This window comes from Dermacentor silvarum, chromosome 7, assembly GCF_013339745.2.
Source record: "Dermacentor silvarum isolate Dsil-2018 chromosome 7, BIME_Dsil_1.4, whole genome shotgun sequence".
In the NCBI taxonomy this organism is placed as follows: Eukaryota; Metazoa; Arthropoda; class Arachnida; order Ixodida; family Ixodidae; genus Dermacentor; species Dermacentor silvarum.
Window position 1 is genome coordinate 32,142,388 of NC_051160.1, and position 13,719 is coordinate 32,156,106.

The following is a 13,719-nucleotide window of genomic DNA, read 5'->3' on the forward strand; positions in this document are numbered from 1 at the left end:
GATTTATAGGCTGACGCGGCTTTGTTCGTGTGCGGCTTGTGCGCGCGTTTGTGGGCTTTATCGAACTGGAGGGATCGGTGGCTCCAAACGATTGGAGGAATATCGATGGCTTCCGAAGGAAGGCGATGATTTTGGGAGTGACGAGAAAGTGGTGAGCCTGTGCATGGCTGTCTTGTGCACAAGTTAGCGTGAAGAATGGCGCAGACCATGGGGTAAAAAGGAGCAGACGAACCGGGAAAGGCAGACGAATAGAGAAATAAAGAGACCGGACACAGAGCAAGTGTCGTTCTGAATATATGGACGGGGAGCCTGTATTTTCTGTAACATCTGTCTTGTTCCATCGCCTTGGTTGTTGACAATGTTGGTCGTCAAACAGCTCGAGCAAGAAAGGCCACAGCGAACATGTCCAATCTGGTTTTCTGGTCGCGTATGTTTTTTTTTTTCCTATTCCGTCTGTCCCAAGCTTTTTTGTGCCGTCGTCTGCACTGTACTCACCATCTTGCTGGACGTTTCCAACTTGCCTAAAACTTACAAGCTCAAAAACACAGGCTCCCTTGTTCTGCCTGTCTATTTAGACTCGCCGTCTGCTCTTTTCGCTAAGGAGGCTAGCTGTTATATACCATCATCATCATCATCATAATCGACGTCGTCGTCGTCGTCATCATCATCAGCAGCAGCAGCAGCAGCAGCAGCTACAGCAGCAGCAGCAGCCTATTTTTTATGTCCACTGCAGGACCAAGGTCTCTCTCTGCGATCTCCAATTATTCCTGACTTGCGCTAGCTCATTCCAATTTCCACCTGCAAATTTCCTAATTTCATCACCCCACCTAGTTTCTACTGTTATATATAAGTTCGCTCAAAGTAACAAATGCCGAGTGTAAGAACTGTCCAAGGTTGAAAGAACTCCTCCCGAGTTCGTTGACACTGCACGTAATTAGCGACGCGAACTGAAGTCCTTCTTATCTCGCCTCATATGTGTGACACCGGCTTCGTGCAGCTTTCGGATGCAGTGATTGAAGACTGGCCGCGAGTCTGGTGGGCTGCTGGATTGTTCGCTGCGACTCATTAGATAACTATGAGTGGTTTCGACGTAAGCTTCTGGAATAACAATATACTGTTTTCAACAAATGCTCCCCTTGTCGAGACCATTTGCTTTCTAGCGCAGACTTATTAAACTAAAGCATAAATCGTGCACTAGTACTGAATGTAAAGCACAAAAGAAGCACACGGACAGAGGGAGTACACGAGCTCATGAGATCATAAGTACCTGTACATGTAGACATGTTTTCCTCCCATTCGTGTGTCTTCTTTTTGCGTACTTTACCTTTAGTATGTCGTACCAACAAAATGGAATTTCTAACCTTCTTAAGTTTGCGCTAATACAGTTCGCGGTCTTTGTTGGCATCATAGGCTACTTTTATTACATTTCCGAACACCCTAGCATTTCTTGCATTAACATATACGTCCAAGGCATCTGAAATTGATTATGGTGGTATAAATCTGATAGTGTGAATAACAAGGCCTCTCGGGCACTGAAGATAAGGTTAGCACACTTGGCTGCCGAAACACAATGGACGATACGCTAAACCCGCAAGTGCGCTTATCCGCACACCCCGTCAGACTTAACGAAGACCTCGGACTAGAACCGTAGTTAAGCCGTCAGCATGCGAACTGGTGACATTATTCCTGTCACCCTCTGTTTCCAGCATGGTCCAACATCTCGAAACGCCCTGTATCAACCTTAACAGTGCTACTAGCAGGATACGCGGCCATCTTGGTGAGGGCAAGTTGGGCGTTTGTAGGAAAGCCTGCTTCGAGAACTCATTACTCTCTTTTTCCTTTACACCCTTTACAGGGGTAAGAGGGAAAAGTAAATCTTCGGTTCTGAAAATTCGCATTTACGAACTAAAGAATAGTACGGCACGTTCTCCAAACTCCGCCGACGTTAAAAAGGAAGATACTTTCGAAGGAAAACTTAAACGTAACGAGAAACAAAGGTTTTTCCACGGCTCACCTAACCCCAAAGTAAATAAAGCGTCTTTCTTCAGGGAGGAGCTGCATTTCCCCAGCATGAGCCGCGAGTAAATTACAGCGCGCGAGCCCGAGTCGAACGTCGCGTTGCGCGAAGAGTTCGTTTTAATTGTCTCGGCGGGGCAAAACTAGAAGAATAAAAACAAAAAGAGAACAGCCGATAGGGAAAACGGGAGGAAATGCAAGAGTGGCGCCAGGAAAGTGGCAAAAGGGTTTCGGGGGTCAGGAGCAACGTATGATCGGGGTTGGGTTAGCGAGTATGTTTATGTGTGCATGGTATGACACGAGGGGGGGCGGGGGGGGGGGCGCATTTCATCGCTCCTGGAATAAAAGTGACGCTCGCGCGCACGCGCGCTATACAGAGATGACGCTTTAGCACGCCTGGACAGACACACGAGGGGTGCCGTCTCGTGGGCGCGTCACTCGCTACTCGCACCGAAAAGGGCGCAACACTCTGTTGCGAATAACCCACGAGGGCATGGTGTGAGAAAAAGAGTCGTCGAAGCAAAATAAACTCGCATTAACGCTCCGCTTCATTAAGGACGCCGTCCTGCAAAAACAAACGTCCCCCTCTCTTCCCTCCGACGCACCCCTCGCGTTTTCCCATTGCGAAAACCCGCGCGAAAGGAAACGGCGCAGTCACAACCCTCGGTTTTTCGAAAAGAACCTGGTCGTCTCTTTCTTCTCGCCCAATCGAAAGTCAAAAAGAGAAATCCCCCCTCCATTCCCTGCATTCCCAACATTTTTTGTTTGTTTGTTTGTTATCTCTTCTCGCAACAAACAAAAGAAAAGAATACGGTTTTGCGCTGATGATTGCCGCCGCGTACGGAGCTGATGACGCGTGGAGAAAAAAAAATAAGGACAATGCACAGACGCACACTGTCGCCCGCCAGATTTGAACGGCTCAACTTATACGCTCCCGCGCACAAAAAGACCGCAAGGACCCCTCAGGAAAGAACTTATCGGCGCCAACGATGGAGATGAGGCAATCCCTTCTCTTACGAAACAGTAGAACAGTGCCTCGGTGACAGTGTTGGGAAGAATCAGTGTCTCTGTAAAGAAGAACAAGTTTGAGAGCGAGAGAACGCGTCTCCACCTCGCGTAAGGATAAGAAAAAGAATGGACTAAGCAGGGCAACGCTTGTCAGAGATCGCCGAGGAGTTCACGTTCCTGGAAGGGGGTTGTGACGGATTTATTTCGACGACGTCCCGATATCCTCTCTTCTAAACTCCTTCTTTCCTGCCCTTTTCCTGCTTTTTTGTCCCCTCCCTCAGCCCTCCCTCTTCCTTCTCCTAAGCCTCCCCCAACTCCGACGTTTGCTTTTCGACGCTGAAAATCTGCGTTTCGCGCCCTCCTGCCCGTCCGTGCCGTTATCTGGACCCGGCTGCGGCACCCCATCTTTCACTTCTACCCTATCCCTCCGCGCAACAACCCTTTTGCTCTTGACATTGTTGTAGAGCACGCAAGCTTGCATTCTCCCTTACTTTTATTTGTTTTGTTTGTTGTTGTTATCGCTGTTCGTTGTTCTTGTTTATTCCCGGCACCGGTGCGCGTTGTTTCCCGTTGCGAATTCGTCGCTCCTTCCTTCGCTGCGTCACCCCTTTTGTATGCGGAGCGCTCTGCTCGAAATGCAGAAAAAAAAAGAAGAAACAAAATAGAATGTCGGCTGACGAAACGAGCCTGTTTATTTGCCGTGCGCTGCACGCACGAAGGGCTGAGGGGAAATCAGATGACGAGTTTGGAGACGGGAGAAAGCGGCAGCAAAAATTGACGGAGTCTTAGATAATCCTGGGATGATTCGGTCTCTCTGAGGCTCAAACAAAAGTAACGTGTTCTTTCTCTCTCTCTCTTTCAGTAAGCCTTCTTTTCTTTGTTTTTTTTTTCAACGTGATGTGCTTGTCGTTCCTGAAGTGGGGAAAGGCGCAGCAATCGTCGCCTTGAATATTCTCAAAATCCGTGGTTTATTTTATAACTGCTTCCTTTTCTTCCCTGTCCCGGCTAATCCTCAAGCAGCCTTTTAATTTCTGCCGGCATTACCGGATCTTTGCCACTCTTATTACTTTTCTTTACTTATTTGTATTATTCTCTTGTATGCGAACAATGTCGTCACCCCATCTTTGGTGTGTGTGTTCTTTTTGCCAATGCTTGCTTTCGCTTTCGTGCGATGTCGTCCCGTATAGAAGTAAGCCTTCTTCATAATGCGACTTGCTTCTTCTGTCAGGTTTTCGTGCGATTTGATTAGGGCGTTTTTTTTACACGTAGCTTGTTTATTGACGCTCGTAATGGAAGGACTCGGGCTGGGAACTTGCGAGCCTGTTCGCGTGACTTAATTTGCGCGACGCGAATTAAGAGCGATAACTACCTATCTGTTAAACAATTTGGAAAATTACAGTCTGAATTGGATAGCTAAAAAATACGATGTCCTTTGTCAACCTGTGCTCGACCTCATGTTGCAACGCCCGCATGTTGCATTCACTGTCATCGCAACTTCTGTAAATGCCGTTGAATGTAGCCCAGTGTAGCCTAACGTAGACGTTTGTAGACTACCCCTCGCTCGACTCTCTCTTGCAGTATTGATTTCCTCCGTTCCCCTTCTACCACTTTTTATTTCTTTTCAATTAAGGAAGTATCAGCACGCTTCAGCAATTATTCTCGCTTTGAACTCGTTTACTGCAACTGCGGCAGGCTATCATAGCGGATGCGGCCGCATTGTCGTCGCTGTTGTTGTTGTCGTCGCTGTTGTTGTTGTTGTTGTTGTTGTTGTTGTTGTTGTTGTTGTTGTTGTTGTTGTTGTTGTTGTTGTCGTCGTCGTCGTCGTCGTCGTCGTCGTCGTCGTCGTCGTCGTCGTCTTCAACCTATGGCACGTACCTTCTGAGGAGCAACTTCCTTGCGATGCAGACAAGGTCGCATTCGTCCGCTACAAATAGTGCCTGTTGCGGCATTTGATGCAGCCACTCTTCGAGTCTGTGCGGCACGCTAAACCTCGCGAAAATTAACAAAACGGGCGCGATAGCCCACTGATTAGTGCGTCAATCTTTTCACTGCACAATGCCATAGGGGCGTCAATTCTAATCCAAGGCCAGGTGGTGGACAGTTTTGTGTATCTCCTGACCCTATGGTGGCAGTGAAGCCGAGGAGATGACCTGACGACGACGACGACGACTTGATGATCACGGCGAGATTCGCCGGCGTAAGAGAAAGGAGGCAGGAACGTACACAGCAAACCCGTTTTAAAACAACAACAACCACAACAAAGATTTTGCGCATTGTTTGTCTCTACCACAATACCCCAACGCCGTGCAGGCAAAGCACGCTTTACAGGCACTGTGGAGAACACGTGGAGAACGCTCGGGACTCGACTCCGGTGGCTTCCACACTCGTTTCCCTTTTTCCACGGTATGGATACTAAGAAAAAGATACGGGGAACTTAGCTTGTGCAAAAGGCAAACATAAAGAAAGGGAATGCTTAGGAAAGGCGGGTCGGTCGCTTTGTAACAAGCACAAACGCTTAGCTGTCTGACCAGAAAAATACTGCTATAAGAATCAACTGAAATAAGACAAATATTTAGACTAGCAGAAAGTCTATAGAGGTCTACAGCAAAAAAAAGGCTACAAGAAATTAACAGACAGACGTTTTAATTAAACATTTCCGCCGCAACGCTTCCGATACATTACACAGCTATGGCCGTTTTCAGTGTCATGTTCGCTAGTGCAACCGGCGGAATCACCAGCCCGCCCGAAAGAGACATTCCAATTACATCCGCGCAACGCTTTTTTGCGGTTCGGTTGCTCGAAAACGTCCCCGCCGCCTCGCCAAGGTGACAGACGACACTCCAAGCGTGCGAGTGAGTGCGCGTCCCGCAATTAAGGCGCGTAACACTCTACTCGAGCATCGGGAACGCGCACGCAGCCAGCCGATTTAGCCGGTAGAAGCTGCCGTCGCTAGGCAGGCGACGCGACTTTGAAAGAACCTCGTCCTTTTCAACCCAGCCAACGAGTAGGGCGCCTTCAATAAAACACTCGGAGCGTCGCCGCGTCCTCAAAAGAAACCTGAGCGTGCCTTGTATAGTGTGGGGCTTGTAGGAGAGCTGCGTGCCTAAGCCCTGGCTGGCGCGTTGGCTCTCTTCTGGGTCCGTTCTGGCGTGACGCGTAGTCGAGAAGGTGGCGACGAAAGAGAAGGAATTGAGAGGTTGGGGGGAGAGAGTGGGGGGGGGGGTGCCCAATCAGTCCCGCATTGTTTGCGTCTCAGGCGACGTCGAAACAAAGGAGGCTCGCCTCTACAGGCGAAGGAAGATTTAGGAAGCCTTATCTTCTAAAATAGGCTCTTTTTGGCACCGTGTGCTACGTTGCTTGCCTCTGTCAAAGCGTTCAGGTGCACAACACCTTGTTTTATTTTTTGTTTAGTTTTTTATTCGTTCTAGGGGGTGTGGTAGCGTTAGCTCTCCTAGCGCTCTTTCTTTTTTTCTCTTCACCAGTTCCTATCTTCCCCTCACCTCTGAACCTCGACCTTCTTCATGAATGAACGGTTTCTTTCCTTTTTTGTTGTTGTTCTTTATTTATTTTTATTTGTTGCGTCTATGCGCCGCTCAAATTGAGGCTTTGATGAGCGTTCGAGCTTAAGTTGGCCTCCTCTATTGAATCCGGGGTCCGAAGTGTTGAGTGATTATGCTTTATCGACAGTTCGTTGTTTCTATTAACTAGAGTGGCAGAAGACCCTCATTATGTGTTGCATGAATCACTACCGCCTGAGCGGAGAACCCCCACAATGATTATGATTGCACAGTGCGCAGGCCTCGTGTTCTGGTGTAATTTTTTTACCTTACTCTATCAAGAATCTAAAATTGAAAAGTTTGCAGCTTCGCTGTGGCATTCGTACTTGGTTGTTGTTCTTGTTATTGATGATGATTATGATGTTGATGATGATATCGTCATTGTTAATCACGATGATGTTATCTTTTTTCATAAAAGAATTTGTAAAAAAAGTCGCAAACAGAACACGTTTAAGAGAACGAGCCAGTTTCTAGGGCATCATTTCCCGGGTACTAGGGTGAAGCGACTGAAGGAAAATGCAATTGAGAGAAAGTTTATAGCTTAATTAACCTCTCATGTTGATGAACTAGCACCAAAGTATATTGCTGAAGTACATCGACGCAGCGCGTCACACTGAAAACTCGTTTGTGTCCCGGATACGGCAGGAATCGAAATCAGGCACCCTGCTGCTCAAAGTAAAATAAAATAAAAGAGAACAAATACTTCAATACTCGCTTGGCAGAAGCGAGCGTGGATAAGGTGGCGAGAGCAGGTCACATTGTTCGAGGTTGCGAACTTATAATCACCCCGCTGTACGGTCACAGCTTTAGTACGGGTCTCGTTTATATGCGTTTCAAGATCGCGTGGGGATGGGTCTCGGCCTAATGACGTCTATTAAGAACGAGCCCATTCGTCTGTTTCCCACACTGCGAAGCTGATGGGTAAAGAGAATCGACGTAGCGGGAACACGCGTAACTTCTAATATCTCTCAGTGTGCCGTTCGAATGCGATAAGTGGTCCGGTGATTAGGTGTTTGAAGTTTTGAGAATCACGAATGAGGTGATCAAGCGTGCTTGTTCGTCTACGCTGTGCTCACTTAGGACCGAATAGCTACTTCGGCAAACTCACATTGGATACGACGGAAATGGACGAGTCCCGCTGCACATGTGGTGGTCGAAAGAACGCTTCTCACGCCCTCTCTGGAAAGTGTCTCAAAGGGCTATAAAGACTCTTAGTACCAAAGGCATTCGATTATCTTTAAGTTACAGAGCGAAGTTACACGATACAAGAAAGACAGGACGTACACAGCGCTGAAACATAAAAAATAAATTTGATTAAAAACACATGATTAAGTACCCTTAAATGTACCGTAGTTTTGCGTTGTAGTTTCAAGTACGGATTACCAACATGCCCAGCACACGGTTCCTTTGGTTATCTTTTGCCATTTGGAAGACGACATTGAAAGATGTCCGACAACGCCAAGTTTCATTTTTTTCTTCTTTTTTTTCTTGCAGTACCGTGTAATCATGCCCAGCCACTATAATCGAGAGGGCATAGATTTGCTAGCTATTTGTTCAGTACCATGAAGTAAACGATTTGTTTGTGTCGGACGTTGATGCATGTGGCGTTGCTTCCATTACCCTTCTACATGGCAAGCTTTCTGATCCCTCTAGCCTGGCAATGCAGGCTAGGCTAAGCCTGGGAGAGTTGTTGAAGCATTTTGGTAAGCAATCTGGTGATGCATGTTGTCAGTCTGTTTGTGTACATGCCTATTCTGGTGGCGTTGTCGGTTTTTCTTTCTTCTTTCTTTCTTTCTTTCTTTCTTTCTTTCTTTCTTTCTTTCTTTCTTTCTTTCCTTCTTTCTTTCTTTTTTTCGTTCTTCTTTCTTGGTACTAACCACCGTCAACATCGATTGAGGAGTCACACCGGTAGTCTAGGGCCCGAGTTTTCTGCAGCATCGAAGCAGAAACGGCTTCCGAGTTCCCCGAAGGGGGGGAATAGACTGTTTCGCGGACAGTCTAGAAATGCGTACATCTATTTCCATGCGGACTGCTTCGCCAACGGTGTGCTCAACATCGCCAGACGACGCGCGCACGGGCACGAGCAGACCACGCGGAGCGATCTTTCGCCTCGCTAGACTGATGACAGCCCACTCAAACACGCGTGTGCGCTAGATGTTTGGAAACAGTGGGCCAGACGACACTCTCCGCTCTCTAGCACGGTGTACACGCAGAAGGATCGCGAACGATCATCGAAAGCGAGCGGAGGGCAGCGTTTTCGCGGGTTTCGAGAGCATCGCCGAACGGCAGCTCGTTACCGAGAGACTCGCGATCGCCGCGAGAAAACCCGTGGCTTTGCGACCGGTTGTCACCAATTACGAAAAGCACTCGGCGCGGCACGTATTCCCGTTTCGCCACGTAACACCGTGAGGCCCACGGCGACGAGAGAAACGAAGTGGTTAATCGGAGATTCAGAGACCCGAATCGCTCTCCGAGAGCGGATTCTGGACTTCGCGAATAAGATCTGCTTACTCGAATCACACGCGTAAGTGGAAGAAGGGGCAGCGACTTGTCGAGGGAGATATACTGCACGTCAATAATTGAAGCAGTGCGGGAAAAACTGCAGGCTGCGTTCATTCATCTAGAAAATAAATCGAGTGGAAAAGCTCTCCTTATGGTCTACCTCTGTTCGCTCTCCGAGAGACGCGCGGCTGAGTGGAAACTTCGGAAGCAATCGAAGCTTGAAGTACGAATTAGTAGCGCGCAATTGGCGAGCCCTTCTCAATAATTCTGGAACATATAATCGGCTCCTGTTGCTCAACGTACACTGGCCCTAGCCTTTGCTGCACTACATGGAGTTGGTGAGGCGAAGTACAGACGCCTGCGGGCTGCCTACGTTGTTATGCGGAGCGTTTCACCGAAGATTTTAATAAACTGCGTTTTCTTTCTGGTCAATGCGTAAATCACGCCAGTGGGCGTCGAAAATTGTAGAACTATCACTGATTAACTCGATAAATAGTTGTTTTAAACAATTACTAGGGGTCCCTTATGCTAGAACTAAGACGACTTGAAGGCGAAAGCCCGAGCGCTGCTAACTCAATGACAAGACGACCACTTTTTTTTGCTGAACCATTATCACTCTGAAACCACAATTTACAGTAATTTTTGCAACTCAACATGGTTTTTTGCAAGTCACCCTTCCTATGATTCACCAAACTCTAGCCATGACTCAGCACTTTTTTTGCTGAGTCACGCTCACTTGGACCCTCAAATCTCACATATATTTTTGCGAGTCACTTCCCCACTCCATAACCCGTTGATTCACTCTTAATTCACTCTTTATTCACCCTGTCACTGCTTGGTTCACCTTCATTCACTCTATCATCTTGGTTTTACTTTCATCACACTTGGTTTGCTCTATTACTCCAAATTTCCAATTTTCATTACTTGATTCGCCCTATCACCACTTGATTCACCTTCATTCGCTCCTAATTCACTCTCATTTATTCTTCATTATCTTAGCTCATTCTATCTCATCATTACATTTCGTTCGACTCCTATCACCCAAATAAACCCCTTCAATTCACTCTTAATTCATTCACCTCTCTGTATGTCCATTATCATTTCAGTTCACTTGCTTAACCATTCTACCACCCTTCATTGCGGTTTGGTGCGCATTATCTCCTCCTATCCTAAGAGGACCATTTCGTGCCAACGACGTGGTTTTGAAACGACCTTGAAACGGAGACCTCACCATGAAGCTTTCGCCTCAATAACTCATTGGTGGATTATATGCAATATGCAGCCCGTGCACGTGCATGTATATGCGCATTGATGCTCGGCTTTAGGCGGTGAATAAACTAGCCGAAAGTGTAGCGGTCTTTCATATCTTTTGTTTCTACTAAGTGAACGTCTTATATTAATATGTTATGTATTTCCTAAAAAATACGGTTGTGCGGTATCAAATGATTATATCAGTTGTTTAATGCTCCGTAATTACCTTTTATTCACCGAACTTACCGCGGCGAACGCGCTTCAAATACTCTTGCTGTCGCGAAGAATAGTGCAAATTAGTGAAAGCGTGCGAACAATTATTGTTGCTGAGAGAAGTGTCTTAATGGCTTCGCTTTTAAACCCGAAAGTATTACGTGGTACGTGGCAGTAACTACTTCGAAGTTCATAACTGGACGTCAATGGAGGGCTCACGAAAATATTTTAGCAGATCGCTTACTTTGTGCTTATCATCGTTTATTTATGTATTTGATCACCTTGGAGATGCTTGTATCTTTCGTCGCCGGCTGGTCCACAACATTTGACTGCCAAATGAACATATTTTATAAGTCGTTTCCACTGTCTAAATGCTCCTCGGATGCACCTAGGTCGACTCCTCCCCTACTTGTTTTGGGCATACATAAATGTCAGAGACAAATCCTATCACCCCTCCGTCAAAAGATTTCGGCATACGGGATCCGAGTAAAATCTAAATTTCATCGCTGCCTAGGCACAGGTTCTTCAAGCGAAACGTAGAGTTGATACTTCTCCATACAATCAGCACATTTCTGACATACATTTCACACTCTGTGGTGAAGTCGCCAGAAAATTGAACTTATTCTCATTTTCCGCGCTCCGAAATATTCTGAGGGCAGCTGTACATGTCACTTGCGATACGTTTCTGTATCTGTCCATGAGTGCAGTCACAATTCTCAAAATGCAGGTAAGTAAAGTCGGCTTCTCCATTCTGAGATGTATTAGGGGGAGAAGCCCACTTCTGAAAGCACCTTCAGTTTTTAAGAAACCTTGTACCTCCAAGTAATTTATGCTTGTGCGTAACCAAAAACATTAATGTGACAGCCGTGAGCGTCGATTTAGGCATATAAACAGATGCCATCAGCTGGTATTGAACTTGATTCCTCCGAAATCTGAAAACAACGCTGAACATATTGCACCAGTGAGCTTCTGGCACCTGCCCGTCTGAAGAGTATGGTGGATACAAAAAAAAAGAAAAAAAAGAATAAAGGGAATATGAGGGAACTCACCTGACAAGCTAGAAAACAAGCTTCAGTCATCTAATTGAGGAACTGTTAAAAAGCACCATAAATACGTGATGACGTTCGTAACAAAGAAGCACAGCATACCACCAATGTTCTCAATGAACCATAACGAAAGCTATGACGAGGCATTCGCGTTTGCTATAGTCGCTGTTTTGTTACCGAACTGTAATGTATCTAACACTCCTTCAATAGTGCACTTTCTCTCTGTCGGTCTTTACGTAAAGGGCCGGCAAACAGCCACCGGATTGTACAGTCCACGCCACCTATACCTTCGTTCCCACTTTCGCACTTGCCACAACGTCGCGACATCCAGGCCATTGGCCTCGCCGCCTCAGCTTCAGTGCGACTACCACTCCTCTTCCCAGACAACAGCTAGCTTCCCGCAGCGGCAACAGGGTAGCCCTGCGCAGTGAGTTTCTCATAGAGTGCGAGCCGCGGCGCAAAGAGAGCGGACGTCAGTGCCTCCCATCGACTTCACCGGTGGACGGGGAGGTGATTAACGTTCGAGGCACTCATCGTGGCGTGAGACAAGGGGTCCTTCGCCTCTAGACCGGGGCCAAAGTACCCGCTCCTCTCAGTCCGATGTTTGCGCTCGGACGCAATAGAAGGGCCTCTTTTTTCCCGGAGCAAGAAAGGCTCCGTTTGGTTGGCTTCTCCGCAGGACTTGACTGCCGTGTGGACAAACGGACGAGGAAGAGGAGGACGGGAGGCGGGGAAGGTTGGGAAGTGGCTGGCCGTGGAGAGTTTGATGTGGCGTATCTAGCACTACGTGTGTCTGTGTGTGTTCACGCGTGGACGGACAGACGGGCGGTGGGTGACGATGGTTTTTATCCGTACGCGAGGAAGGGCTCTCGGCGGTTGTTCCGCGGAGTGTTTGTCGTCTCCGGGCCGCCGCAATGCTCCGAGTGGACTGCGGCCAATTTCTGGGGCCTCGCGTTTCACTCTTGAAAGCTGTCTCCTCGCTGTCTCGTTTGCTGTACGCGGAGGATTTGTTTAAACCCACTTACTTTGAGTTGAAGGTTTGTCGAGGCTGAACAGAGCTCTGCGGAACGAAGTGAGTGTCGAGTAAATTTCAAAGAGCCCCCCTCGCTTTCGAGGCGCTAAGCCTTCTTTATAGCGATAGCTGTAAACAGAATATAACCTACAGCGATAGCTAGGGGCACTTCGAACATATTTCACGGCGTCTCTAGAAGACATATTTTTTTCATAATCAGGTGTTTTAGACAGAATCAGTCGTCTGAAGGGAAAACTATTTGCTGCCAGCTGCTATGAAATTCTGAATTGCACGTGGCAGGAGAGCTGACGTATTCGTGTGGTCCTCGCAGGCTCAACTATCGTTGTAAAGATTATAAGTTACCTAACCACCGCAAGAGTTGGCGGGTGATATAGATGACACGTCGGGCCTAGATTTGCTATCGTGGCACAATGTTGCCCCCCTAGAAACTGGCTTCTTTTGTAAGTAATTCGTTCTAATGACGCTGTCCGCGTTTACTGTGCGCCTGTGTTTACTAGGTAATAAAGAGAGCGTCTAACGCATGAAACACACCGAACGCAATTATAGTAATTGAACATCTTGCAATGAAAGCGTTGGCTATCGAACTCTAACTTCCGCGCCTAGCTTGTGCGCAACAGCATGCTTCACACTTGTTCCTTTTAAAGGATGAAAAAGCACCCGAGCCTATACGGGTAACGTATCATCACTGCTAATATTGCCAAAAAAACGCCAAGTAAATGATACTTGGCTGCCAAGATCACTACAGTGTATCTTTCTTTTTGCCTTAAGCAGCCCGGCATTCCATTAAGTATTTATTCTCGCACGTTATTCTTGAATATCTGGACAACTTCGTAAGTCGATGACGCATCGTCCGGGCTGTGCTGCGATGTGTCGAATCTACTACAGCGTTTGATATGCGCAATGTATTGATTAGCTCAGAGACTACCCTGAAACCACAATAGCGAAAAAACGTTTTGCGCAGAAGCTCCGCAAAGTTCGCCCCTAAATTTTCGCGTTGTACGAGTCGCCAACGAACCTCCCAAGCGCGACGAGCTAGTAAACTTTGCATAGTTGCCCTAACCAAGTTTGGTCAGGGCAAAACAGCAGATGGTTA